General features: G+C 27.4%; 1 long non-coding RNA gene across 1 annotated transcript in view; it reads right to left on the bottom strand.

Annotated features, from left to right (window-relative positions):
- Window positions 1-4,797, bottom strand: part of LOC129619215 (uncharacterized) — an 81,467-nt gene extending 76,670 nt beyond the window's left edge. Inside the window, exon 1 of the long non-coding RNA XR_008697850.1 lies at window positions 4,318-4,797. This is a non-coding gene — a long non-coding RNA (uncharacterized LOC129619215). The remainder of the gene's footprint in view (window positions 1-4,317) is intronic.
- Window positions 4,798-14,908: the final 10,111 nt, after the last annotated feature.

Below are 14,908 nucleotides of genomic sequence, written 5' to 3'. Positions count from 1 at the left end.
CCAGGCCGAAATACATGCAATAGAGATCTGTCTGAGAATCAATTTGGAAAGGGGGTATAGAAACTGCACCATCTATGTGTTCTCAGACAGCAGGGCTGCACTGCTGGCACTCCGTTCAGCTCAGGTTACATCCCAGCTGGTCTGGAGCTGCCTTGCTGCAATTAGGGAATTGGTATCGGAGAACAGAGTGATGCTCATTTGGGTGCCGGGCCATAGTGGTCATGCGGGCAACGAAGTTGACGATGAGTTGGCGCGGAGGGGATCTGGGGCTGCCTTTGTGCGTAGAATCTAAATACACACATCTAAAATTTAATTTTTTTGCACCGTTGATTTTTAAGATTACAGATAAACGATGGTCAGCATACGTATCAGACGGAGAGAACATAAGGGAATAAACTATCATCGGATAAACAGCATAAACATCACTGTTACAAAAGAAGTAGCGCAAATTGTAGAAGACGAAATCTATGAGAACCGATAACTGCAGTTTATTGACGCTATATAGAGAGATTCCAGGAACATATGTAACTTAAGTACAGCAAGTGATTTGAAAATAAAATTCAAAGCTTTCCTAACCACACTATGTGGTTATAAACTGAGGTGTGATAGAATTGTGGAGGCAACCGATGTAAACGTACATTTTGACACGAAGCAACTACTTCTTAGGAATCGGGTCATATCCGAAGATCAATTTTATTACTACAGTGCAGGACCGTATTCCTCTAGCAACGTCTTTCAAATCTAGGTATACTTATATCAAACAATAAAATTCTGTGTTTAGAATTACCATATCAGTTTTTCATTATAATTTCAGAATTTTAGTTAAATTACAAAAAAAATTCAATTCAGCAAAACTTAAATTTTATGAAATTATAAAAAAAAAAATCTAAATTTAAATTTAAAAATCTTTAATACTTTAAAATTCATAGAATTAAGAAATAAAGGGAAAACATTTTATTTTTTTTCCCAACTACCTATACAAATTTAAAACAAATTTAAAATTCAAAAGAGAAAATGAAAAACTTTTTTTCTTTTTTATTTAAAAATTTTCCTTCTCTTTCCATTACATTGCACATTACCTTCACTAATCCATTTCTATAGAAATTTTATACCCGTATTCTTTACTTTTTTTAACACATTTTTTATGCAATATTTACTTCGTTTTATTCTTTTAATCGCATCTATCGCTGCTGCTGCTGCACATTAGCATCAAACGATAGAACATCTCTTGAAAGCCATTAAACATAGTTCAAGGCCAAAACCCAAATACATACATACAAGAAAAAAAAATGCACAAAAACTGCAAATGATCCAAAAATTAAGTTAACAGAATTCCATAGCTAACGAAAACGATAATAAAAATGAGAAAAAAAAAACCTCTGAAAGAGACAACAAAAAAAAATGAAAAAGAAGTAGAAAGAACGAAAGAAGAATACAATCAGAGCAACAAGATATTTTGATCACAAAAAATATTGTGTTGTGTTGTATGTCCCATCTTAATTACGTTAGCAGCATATGCAATTTGAATGCAGAATGCTTCTCATAACAATAATAATGATGATGATGGTGATGGTTTTGTTGGTTAACAATAAATACTGCAGGTCCAACTTTTTTTTCTTTTTTATTTTCGAAAACCCTTTCATTTTTTTCTTTTCCTCTGTCTTTCACATTATGTTTTCTAATCTAAATAAAAATATATCTTATATGCTTTTTTAGTGTTGTCTTATTCTTTTGCATTATTCGAACGTAACATATTTTATAATGCTACCATATCTTGCATTTTAAGTGGAAAAAATCATATTTTTTTTTGTCGTTCTATTTAAGTTTCGTTTTTTGTTCACGTTCTCTCTTTTTTTCGAATGTATGCATATAAAATATGAAAATACCAAATGCAGTACACATGTTTGTGTTACAGCCAGTGAATTTTTAAATTATTATAAGTATTATGGTTATGAATGTATAGAAAAGTAATTTGTGAGGTCTCATAAATTTTCTCATCCATTTGCAACATAATTTTATGATTTATTTAGAATTAAGACTTTTGTTCCACGAAAATTAGACTTCGCAACATTTAAAACAATATTTTTTTTTTCTCAGAATAAAAGTAGAATTTTTAAAGTTCTGATTCCATCCCTGGGATCCTAATATTAGTATGATTAACTAAGACAAATTTAACATCCTCCGTATCGTTTTAGTATTCAGTTGAAATTTTGACTCTTTTTTTTTGGTGTGTTTCAACTTTATTCTTTGTATACTCATAAGAGCCATCCCCCTCTCCGCCCTTCCCCTTTCCATCTCTTCTATTTCCCATCTAATTCCCTTCAATTTTGTATTTTATTCTTTTTAATAAATTTAAAATTTAATGTTTTTTGGACCTAGAAAATGAGACTCGAATTTCTCATTTGGTTTTTTTTTTCTGGTTTTGGCGTTTTTTTTTTTTGTTTACTATATTATTTTTATTGTTTTCTTATATTATTTTATATTGGGACAATTTTGTAGTTTGTCTGGTCTTGTCTTACATAAAAATATACAAAACAACTAGATGAAGTTTTTAAGTGAAAGAGAAGGAAATACAAAAAATAACATATTGTTTCTTGGTGCGGCTACTGAGCTGTTTCTTTGGGGTAATAAAAAAATTTTTTAAAATAATAAAATTGGGATAAGAATGGAAATCACTCTTTCTCTTACATACCACCAAAATCAGTATTATACTTGATGATGCACATATGTGAACAACTGAAATAAAATATGTAGTCGAATATAAAAAAAAAGTTCTTGTTTTCCTTTTAAATGAGGCGATTATTGGAAAGCCATAAAATTTCATTGTGATTTGCTACTTCTTTATGTATATGGATGTAGATTATTTTTATCGGGAAAAGGAAATTTTATATTCAATAATAATTATTGTGTTTATTCTCGGATTTTTTTTAAGTATTAATTTAATAGTTTTTGGTAGATTTAAAGAGATTTTTAAGTATTATTTATTAAAGTAGTCAAATATTTCCCAATATGTTAAATTAAAGATGGTCTGAAATTTTGTTTATTGTAGAAATGCGTATTTTATTAGAGATTTAAAAATATCATTTAGAACAACAGAAGATTTCTATTAGAATTATTGATACAGCAAGGAAGAAACACAACATAGTATCGGCTAAATTTTTTAATAGTTCAATCATCCACAGTACCCTCTAAGGTGTGTAAGATGGATTTTATTTAGAGAAGTGTATCTCAATAGACCAAACCATTCGCCTTCATAATCATAATAGTTTACTTTCCTATTCCTTGAAAAGGCACACATTATTTAACTTTTCTTGATTACCGAATCAATGTAATATGAAATAATTGTAATCATGGAGCGTTTGTTTTAACATTTTATAACTTTTAGCATCCATTTGACTATACTGACGTTAGTATGTACACGTATGAATAATTTTCCAAAAGCAAATTATTTTATAGTCATTCAGATTAATGAAAATTCGTTTAAGAATTCAACAGAAAGATGGGTTTTCTAAAGGTTTCTACTAAATTCTTAGAACACTCTATTAATTCCGGAAAACCAAACTATCTAATGCAGGTAAAAATTTTAACCGCAAATACAAAGTTTAACATAGAAAACTCTTAAATTGATTTGTTTTAAATTGCGTGATTTCAAAAATAAAATTCAAATTAATTCCTTTTCAAATTCTTTTTAAAATTTTGTTTAACTTTTTTCTTTGACCCACATTCAAAATCTTTTTAATGCCAATCATAAAAATCAAGGAAATATTTTAAAATACCTAACTAATTAGTAAAAATTTAAAAAAACAAGAATACCTTTTCGAGTTTTAATAATAAAATTGAATGTTACTCTAGCAGTTATTTGGGTACCTACTATTTTGGAGCCGTAATAAAATTGAATAAGTAGATAACATTGAAATTACGTCATTAATAAGGCACAATGTAGAGTAGAATGTTTCAATTATAAAGTTGTAAAGAATTTCAGAAATTGTTCTTTGATCCAATGATCAGCAAAAATTATATGGGTGACTACAAATTAATATTAATAACTTTGGAGTTGTTCTACATATAATGAGCTTATTTATGAAACTTCATTAAAAACCTAAATCTTTTCCTCTCCAAAAACGAGTTCATTCTCGTTTATTTCGTATATCTAAAAATCTGACAAAATCTACTTCTTTTTCGGGAGGCGCTAGTGAGCGTTAAATTTTTTAATTGAAAACAGCGCCACCCACAAGTAGTTCGTTTCTGTATATTACTATAAACTCTATACACAGTGATATTGTTATATAGGTATTTATAAAGTGTTAGTTTACTTACCAGTTTATGAGATTATCCAAAATGATTGAAATATTTTATTTATTTTTAATTATTTGTATTTTTATTATAATAAATTCACTTTTTGTATGTATATAATGGAAAATATTAATTAATATATTTTTTTCTTATAAAATACTTAATGGAAATTTTAATTTATTTAAGCATTTTATATTATGTATATATATAATTATATAATTTTTTAAATTTTAATTTTAATATATATATATATATATGTATAACTGGTAAATATAATATTTAATTAAAAAATATTTGTTCACCGACGACGACAACACTTAAATTAATTACATTTAATAGAATTTTTTAATTTTATTTTATTGGAAATTGAATTTTTACTTCAGACATTTTTTTTACTTAATGCCGCCTAAATATATTCGATTATTATGTAGAATTTTTTATAATAACATGCTAAAATTTAATAAAATTTAATTATTTTTTTCTTATAGCTCTGCTGTGTTTTTCTCTTATATTTTTTTATATTTGAATTGAAATTTTTTTTATTAATTTTTATAAAATAAAGAAATTTTTAATTTTATAATTTTTTTTTTAATAAAATTGCACAATTTTTAAAATATAAAGGATTTATTTTTATCAGCTCATCTTAATACTAATTAGATTATTAATTTTTATTGCTATTTTATAATGTTGGTTGTTATTTAATTATAATTATAAATTTTAAAGATAATAATTTATTTAATTTTCTTTATAAAATTGGAATTAAATTTTATTTATATATATTTAATTATTTTAAAAATCTAATTTTAATATTACACATATAAATATTATTGACGCGACAGAAACGAAAAACAACTAAATATTTTGACATTTAAAAGAAAAAAATTTTAAGTATTAATATGGTTATGATTAAATCACAACAGATGGCAGTTATGTATTTCGTTTTTATTACTGTTAGAATTTTTTTATATATTATTTTGCTTCTTATACTTTATTTTTTGTATTCTAAAATTACATTAACTTTGTTATTTAATTTCATAAATACTCAAAGATTTATTTTATTAATTAAATTTTATTTTCACGTATTATGTAAAATTTCATTTCGATTAATAAATCCGAAAAAAATCAATATTTTATTTATATATGTATAGAAGGTCCGGAGTCTGGGTTGAGAATAAAATTTCATTACAGCGCATCTGAAAAATAAAAATTAAAATTGATTATTAATTGTGAATAAAATTTAAAATAAAATGTGTTTGTTTTAAGTTTTAGATTTTAAATAAGACAATTTGAACTTGCGGAATATGAAATGCAAATACGAGAACGAAATTTGGATAAGTTTATCCATTTGCTTTGGTAAAGTAATTGAAATATGTTTATTAATATTTAAAAAATTTACTTGAATTATGCAATACTGAAATTTACATTAACGAGTATGGGGCGTCCCTTTGACAAACGGTGATGCCAAGTAAGTTTTAAACTGCCTATTAATATGAATAAATGCCAATTAATATGAATAAGATGAATATTTGAAAAAGCTTTAATAGAATGTTTTCAAGCGTTAGCAATGTTTCGTTCAATTAAGCAATGCACCGCGACCTAAGACTTGTTTCATCGTGTTCTCGTCCCCCTTCCACCTATAACGTCTAAAGCCCTCCTTTGGGACCTATTTTTTTGATATTTTCGAATACCTTGTGGAGAACTGATTTCTCATAGCTCTTAACTACTAACTCTCTCAGAGAAGGTGCATCGAAATCTACTTAATTTCCACACAGAACTTTCTAGTACCTTCACCTTCCAGTACCAACCTCCTCATTGATCCCCTCGGCAATGTCTCAGTAGTGGATCCGTGAGCATTTTCATCTGATTCCTACCCTAAAAACTACAAAATAATATCAATCTTAATTCGTACTTTTAGGTATCACAGAGCGGATGACAAGGATAACTCTACCTATATTCGTTTCTTTACGAAATTTCATCACTCCGGCAAATGTAATATAAAAACTACTAATTTTATTAAGTTATATATACTATCTTTACTCTTCATTTTGGGCTTCATAAATTTACTTTCATTAACGTAAATACAAAAAAAACTTATAACTTACTTTGAACTTTACATGCAAAAAAGTTGTTTAAAAAAATTTTAAATACCAAAAAAAAAAAACTTTGTAATTTTATGAAAATATCTATTGCATGCAATTAATTGATCTAATTTTGTTCTGTGTTCTTATATGACCTTTAAAAACTTTTCGAACTAGCAAAACGACATTGATTTCTTTTTCTCTCACAATAATTTTTATCCTTAGACTGTGGCTATATATAAGTTTTGTAATTAATTATTATAAATTCTATATAAAAACTAAATAAATTCCATAATTTTATTATTCTTTGTAAAAAAAAAAGTGTTAAGGAGCGCATGCCAACCTTAAACGCAGTTGAAATCGAAGTTTTCATGTCATTTTCTTGTTTTTTTTTTAGAAAATCTTTACCGGAATCGTATGCTTTCTGGTTCTGGTTGTATATTAATGAACTATGTGTAAAACTTCCCTAATATTTAATAATGTAAAGCACGCCTTATGTGTATTGAATAAATGCATATATTTTATACTAAATATTAAAATTAGTGCTGACAAATCAGTTGTAGAGTGAACATCTAATTTGTTTGGTTTAAAAACTAATATACAAGTATTTGGGCTTTATACAGACGTTCGGCTTTGCACAGTTTGATTAATAATTTGTAATAAATTAAAGATTTTAATTTTTATTTTAATATTTAAAATGGCTGGAAATTGTTTATTTAAATGCAAATATTGTTGTAAAATTTGAGATACAGAAATAAGCAAATATTGATCAATTTTATTGACTGTATACGTGGGCAACAATTAAATGAGTAAACTGCAAAAATCAAATATTTGAATTTTATTTATATTGAAATTTAAATGCTACTTTGATGTACGAGAAGTAGTTGATCACATAAGAATTTCGCTTTTTGAAATTAATGTGCGTGCCAAAAGTAATTTTTAATTCATTCATTTGCTTAAACAATCGCTTCCGGTCTCTTAATAAAATTCTTTATGTTTCAGGACATTCCTTTTATTTTGTTGTACGTAAGTATATAAATATGACTGTATTTTTCTTTTTCTTCGTCTCTTAATTATTACTTTCAGTTTTTTTAGTTTCATTTTCTTAAAGGTTTGGTAAGACACAATATAAGCAAATCATTTTTGTACCCTACTTTATATATAGTTGATGTCTTCCCTTGTTCAATTTTATTCAACTCTGACATTCATAAGATGAACACAATTTAACTGACATAATTAATGTGTAACATTAACAAAATACCGCTATTCTTTTCATTCTTCACTTAAGTAGCTACGTACATATATACATATATATTTTACTTTGTTCTTATTATTTAATTTCTGTCCCTTTCTCTCATATTAGAATATTTCTTATATGTATATTTATAATTTAATTACCTTGTCTCAATTTGCGTGTTTTAAGGTTAGTTTCTTTTAGGTTCTTTTTTTGCTTTAGTTAACATTTGCGTTTTTCTGTCATTTTTTAAATGAGAATAGAAGTAAAATAAAAAAAAAAAAAGAAAAAAAAAAGAAAAATTAGTCCAATGTCATTTTTACACCCCATTTCGCTAATTGGCTAAAGCTTGGTAAAAAATTATTAGGCTTTTATATTTTTTTTTGTTTTATTTTTGAATAATTGGTTTTACGCTTTTGTTTGTAGTTCCTTTGTTTTGTTCATATATAAGTAGCATTTGTAAACAGTCAAGGGTTGAAAACTTATGTAAAAACAAGTTAGAATCTTAAAAAAATGTTTATTATGTAGCACAAATTGTTATTTATACCGTTAATATTAAGCAATTATAAAAAATACAATTGAAAAACATAGGATTTGCAAGAAAATCAAAGAATCATTTAGAATTCGATTGAGAGCTGCCGAACAATAAATGGGTGAGAATTGTACATGGACAAAGAGGATTATTCATTGGAAATATGATTGGTAAACAAATTTGTACGAAGAATGAATGATACACGGGGTGGCACAGGTTCCATAATATCATGAAAATTAGTAATTAAAAGAAATTAATAAAATGAAAGGGACATCTAAAGAAGAAAATTGTTAAAGAAATCAAGGTCGTCCAACACGAACCGTAGACCTAAGCATTGAAGAAAAATAATTTGTTTTTTTTTCTGGTTAATACATTTAATATTTAAAATAATATCATAAAATTTTAAATTCAGGTATATTTTTTATTCATTATTCTATTTGAGATTCCATAAGCAATGGGAGCCTGCTTTCAGATAAGTAAACTTCATAATTGACAGACGTAAAATAGAATCAAATTAGAATATTTTCTCTTTGTGATGTTTTTTTTTGTTTGAATGCACTAACACTAAATGAATAGTTTAAATAGGCTTGTTAATGTTAATGAAATAACATTAAAATTTTTCACCTCATATTTTCCATATTTTGAATCTTATTCGTAAATTTTTTTGTATTAGTTAGTAGTTGTAATGTAACAGAAATCATGAATAGTATATATAACATTAATGCTAGCATTACAATTTATTTTTTTTATAATAAATATTTAAAATAAATAATATAATGAAAATTAAATATTTTACGGGTTCATGAAGATGGAAATATATACGTCATATGAAATTTACATTAAAATATGAAAAACTTTAATTATTCACACTTACACGGATATTATACAATGCCAGCTAGTTTACCTTTTAATGGCGCCAATAAATTTAAAGAAATTCATTGAAATTATTTATGCTTACAATAAATTATTATTTATAGTATTTTGCCGCACTATTCAAAGTGTAGACATCAAAAAGGAAAAACATTTTTATTACTTAAAATCATTCTTTTTAATTTTACAGGTATCTTCTATATAGCAGTTGTCTTATGTACGAGTACATGGTGAAGATCAACAAATTTTCGAATTATGCGGCTTCAATGTATGTATAACAGTTTCTGTACATAAGTTATTAAAATTTCAGTTGTAATTTATTGTTTATTTTGAAATTTCATTTAGTTTTAATTTTATATTTTAAAACTCACAGAAGATTTATACGGATAAATGTATATATAATATCAAATCGAGATTTATAAATTTTGTCAGGTTGTTTAGGTTCATCTACTGATGAGTGATTCATCTAGTGATGATTGATGAATCCGGCAAGCTAAAATGGGCCAAACAACCGTAGTTTGCTGGAATATAAAATCACATTCGTATCATATTATTTCGCCACTTTTAAATCCCCGTACCTCCACTATTTTCTATACACGTTGTTTCTTAAATTTTTGACGGATTTAATTTATTCAAAAACTTAATTGTGGGAATTTTCTAGCACCTGTGTCAATCAATCTATTTTTGGTTATCACTCACATTAATGTTTAATACAGTCTGTATAGCATTAGAGCGTATGCAAGTTCTTGTGCTGTATAATGAGTAACTGGACTATTGCAAACGACTTTAATTTACGGACCATTTAAAATATTCACGTTATATTATAAAATAACACTTCTATAGCATTATGTAGAGTGCCTTCCCCGAAATTATTTGTCAACAATAGTGGCTGCCTAAATGTAACTAAAAACAGGTTTACCGGTTGAATATAATGGGAACACTGGCGGCTTTCAACTGACTTAATAGCTAACAAAATTTTTTTATAAATTCCAAATTAATACTTGTAGCTGAACACCCAAATTGAACCAAATGAGTCGATTAAATTCAATTTAAAATTAAATATTGACAAAAATAAACCCATAAAACTGTACATAAATCGAAAAGATCCAATTGAAATATTTTAAAAACCTTAAAATACTTAATTAAAGTAATAATTTCATGATCAACTCATAATAAAACACATGAAATTCAATAAAACCAAAAAAGAAAACAACTATTAAATTCACCATCAATAAATTTATTGTACACTGAGAAAAAAATAAAACAAAAAAAATTTCAATTGTACTTAAATAATCTTAATGATCGTTAATAATGATGATGATGACTTTTAATATAAATTTATACAAGTCATTTTTAATTTGTCACAATTCAAAAACCGCCATACCCATATACACACTCTTATATAGTTGAATAGTACACACGCTTTTTTCTTCTTCCATATATATGTACGTTACATACATACACCATTAAAAATAAAATATCCAACAATTTTTATTTTAATATTTTTAATAAATTGCCTCTTAACTGAATTCATTTTAGGTATATGCAATTTTTATCTATATAAACAAAAAAATATATATATATAAAATAAATTTAGAGTCAAATACGCTTATTACCTACCGCCTACACCCACAAAACTTTTTGCTTCTCACCCCTTCAATAAAAACAAACAACAAAAACACCGTGTTTTTTTTTTTTTTAATTTGGCAAAAACGGGGTAAAAAAAAGTCATTCATTCTATGCAGTTATTATTTAAAAAAAAAAAAAAATAAGCACAGAGAGAAAAAAAAAATTTATCAGATCAATGAACGCGTATATGATTTTATCGTCGCATACAATTATTATTGTTCTATACAAATACTGTGAACTATTATTTGGGCAACTCATACCGGGGGTTTCATATATTCACGTCACACAAATTGTACACTAAAACTAACCTATATTTTTAATTTATAATGCTTTAAAATCTTTTAATCCTAAGAAAACTATATTTGTTTGTTTTGTAATGCAGCAATGTCGGTCAGCTTGAACAAGATTAATTAATTTTAATGGTGTTTGAGCAGCCACGCATCTGTAAAGATAGTAGAAAAGCGTCTTTGTTTTGCATATCTCCTAACACGGCCGACACAACATCAGACATTGAAGAAGACATGATACAGATACGTCAACCGTAAGAGGATACCTTTTTTACTTGGATGGTGTTTACTTCGACAGCCGCGCATCCATAAAAAGATAATGGAAAAATGTTTTTGTTTTGCATATCATTCCACGATAAGATTAGTGCTTCCACGACAACATGAGAAATTCAAGAAAACGTGACTTTCATTACTTCAACCAATGACACTTCAATTTTCTTCTCTCCTATATTTGGGCCATCTTCTGAAATGGGTCACATACTCGTATATCTTAAATTTTTGTTTTAATATTTTTTGATCACTTGACGCGGAACACCTTCAAAATACTTAAACATGTGCATACTTTTAGAGAGTTAGCCCCCACATAACTGAAACGACCCTCATAAATTTCAGTCACGTTCACATCATTTAGGTCATTACAGAATGAAAAATTAAAAAAAAAAAATAAAACAAAATAATTTTTTTTTTGTTAGAACATTCATAGCGTAAAATTTTCTACATGAAATTGTTTATAAAGGGGAGGACTACAAACAAAAATTATAAATGCGATCTCCAATTAGTTAACATCACACCAAATTATTATATTTTATGTGATAATATCAAATTTGTGTATATGTGAATGTGAAATGGTCAATGCCATTGTGCCGGACTTGAAATTTGTAAATTTTACTCTATATATACAAATTGAAAAATACCAATAATAAAACAATAACAAGAGAAAGAGAGAGAGGAAAATGAAAAGACACAAAAGCCAATATATAGGAACAATCGAACATTAGCAAATTGGGGACAATAAACAATAACTAAACAAGAAGAATAAGTAAAACAAAAAAAAAATTATTATAAAAGAAATGAAATTTTTTTTGTTGCAAGGCAATTAATGAAACGGAAAAATATTATGCCCCCTTCCTCTCGGATCTCTTCTTTTTGGTGTACGTATGCTGTTGTGTGCTAGTGCTACTACTATGATAAAAATCATTTTAGCGATTTATGAATTCCTGCACTTCACTATACGAGAACAAGACGAGTTATGTTTTGCTCTCTCTCTTTTCTAGTTTAGTTAAATTTTCTTTGTCTCTCATTTGTGGTCAGCACAGCACACATTTCACTAGCGTCGGAGTAATGCAATTTTTTCACTTTTAATTTTGCTTAATTTTTTTTTTCAAAACTGTCTGGTTTTTCATTTCTGGTTATTAAATTGTGATGGTTGATTGGTGATTCTGATATGATAAATTTGCGATATGGAAATGCAATATTATTAAAAAATGAGAAACAACCACAAAAAAAAAAGAAAAAGATGGTGTCCTAAATAATTTTTTGTGTCTTTGTTTTTTCTCTCTTTTTTACCGACCGTATTGTGTAAACAATAGGTAGGTTATGTGATGGCAACAAATTTTGCATATCGAGTTTTCGGTGGAAACGTACTTCTCCATAGTAGGGAAGTGTAAATAAACTATTTTTAGCAACCTGTCGGTCTGTCGGTCTGTCGGTCTGTCGGTCTGTCGGTCTGTCGGTCTGTCCGTCTGTCGGTCTGTCGGTCTGTCGGTCTGTCGGTCTGTGTGTGCACGCGTGTATCTCAAGTTCGGCTGAACCGATTTTGATGAAATTTTATATGTAAGTTTGTTTCCACCATGGCACGGATCGATCAACTTTTGGTATATATCAGGCCTCGGGAACTGCACTTTTTAGCGGGCCCGTTTTACATTTTTGAACATTTTGAAGAAAGTATTCAACCGATTTACTTGAAATTTTATATATAAGCTCAGCTCGACCGTCTGCAAAAATTCGTATGTTTTGGAAGAAATCAGGCATCGGCAACTAGACGTTTACTACGGGCCAAATATACATTTTTGTGTATATAAAGAGAAATAATCAACCGATTTCATTGAAATTTAATATATGAATTCCTCGTATGAAAACTATGAACATATAAATTTTTTGGAAAAATCAGAGCTCAAAAACTGATTTGCGGGCCGATTTTACATTTTTCACAATTTTGAAGAAAATATTCAACCGATTTACTTGAAATGACATATTTGAGCTTTGCTCGACCGTCCGCGAAAATTCCTAACTTTTGGAAGAAATCAGGCATCAGCAACTGGGCGTTTACTACGGGCCAAATATACATTTTTGTGTATATAAAGAGAAATAATCAACCGATTTCATTGAAATTTAATATATGAATTCCCCGTATTAAAACAATGAACATGTAAATTTTTTGGAAAGATCAGGCATCGGCAACTAGACGTTTACTACGGGCCAAACATACACTTTTGTGTATGTAAAGAGAAATAATCAACCGATTTCATTGAAATTTAATATATGAATTCCTCATATTAAAGCAATGAACATATAACTTTTTTGGAAAAATCAGGGCTCGAGAACTGATTTGCGGGCCGATTTTACATTTTTCACCATATCCACAGAACAAATTGATGAAATTTCTTGAAATTTGATATTTGAGTTCTGGTTGTTACCGAAATTAACTGGCGAGCATTTCAGGGAATTCGGGTAGCACAAAGCGAAACTCTACTAAGAGCCAAATTTACATTTTTCTAAGTATGTTAACTATAAGCTTACTAATGTCCTAAAAATTGGAAAGAAGTATTTAACAGACATTTTTATAATATTCTGTAGCACTTTCATTTAACTAGACAATACACAATGCGGTCGGTTATGTGCTGACCACATCAGATTTTTTTTTTTTGGAATGGTGATGATTTATTTTTGTTTTTGTGGTTATTTTGATGAATATGACATATGTTATGAATGTGTTATGACACTTTATAAGTGACCCTTTAAACTTTAAATGGCATTTTGAATATTTCTTTTCATATTATTATTAATAGAGAGCACAAATAAAAAATTGGATTATAATGAGAAATGATCAGAGAAAACAAAAAAAAAGGAAAAAGGGGCATTTATTTTTTTGGAAATAAAAAATTTGCAAATGAACTAAAATAAACCTAAAAACGAAATATGAGAAAAAAATTTTGTTTTTATTTTCACGACTCTTTTTTTTTTTGAATATTTTGGAACAGTGGTAATTTTTTAAAATTGGTAACTAACTCTGCAGCACAAAATTTCATGACCAGTGCCGAGAAATATGCAATATTGTATAAAAGTGACTGCATGTACACGTAAATACTTAGGTAATACTTAATTTTGTTAGCAATACAGAATAGCTCTACGATTTCTCCAAAATTTATCATTTTACTCTGATTACTCCAAAACAAGGGTTTGAACAATAATAAAAATGGTATTTTTAAACAACATGCTGGAAATATATTCATTATAATCATTTTTAGTCACATCGGGCTTTCTTCAAGGAACTCACTTTGGTCCCTCCATTTTATCTTTTGCTGATAGCACTTAAATTTCTGTTATAAGATCATTGGAAGATTATAATAAGGTTTCCGATAAATATTGAAAAATTTTATAATTGTTCTGCTAATGGTTGTACTCTAAGGTAATGAAACTTTGCATTGAATGATATAAATAAAATTATGAATTATAAAATTTATCAAACTCTAGAATCTAAAATTTTCTTACGATATCTTAGAATCAATTGCTTTTATATTCTAAGTTTATATAATATTTATGCGTCATTTCATGTTATTCGAAATTAAGAGTCACACAGTACAAACTATAGTTCATCCAAATCTATAGTAGATTCTGAATGCTTATTTAATATTTGAACTTTATAAACTTTTCTGAAGTTTATTTCCATTTTAAGAGAGATAGTTTTGGAAGAAGTATCGAGAGG

Source organism: Condylostylus longicornis, unplaced genomic scaffold (genome assembly GCF_029603195.1).
Source record: "Condylostylus longicornis isolate FDR11 unplaced genomic scaffold, ASM2960319v2 ptg000011l, whole genome shotgun sequence".
Lineage (NCBI taxonomy): Eukaryota > Metazoa > Arthropoda > Insecta > Diptera > Dolichopodidae > Condylostylus > Condylostylus longicornis.
The sequence above is the reverse complement of the archived record's forward strand: the minus strand, read 5'-3'. Positions and strand labels throughout refer to the sequence as shown.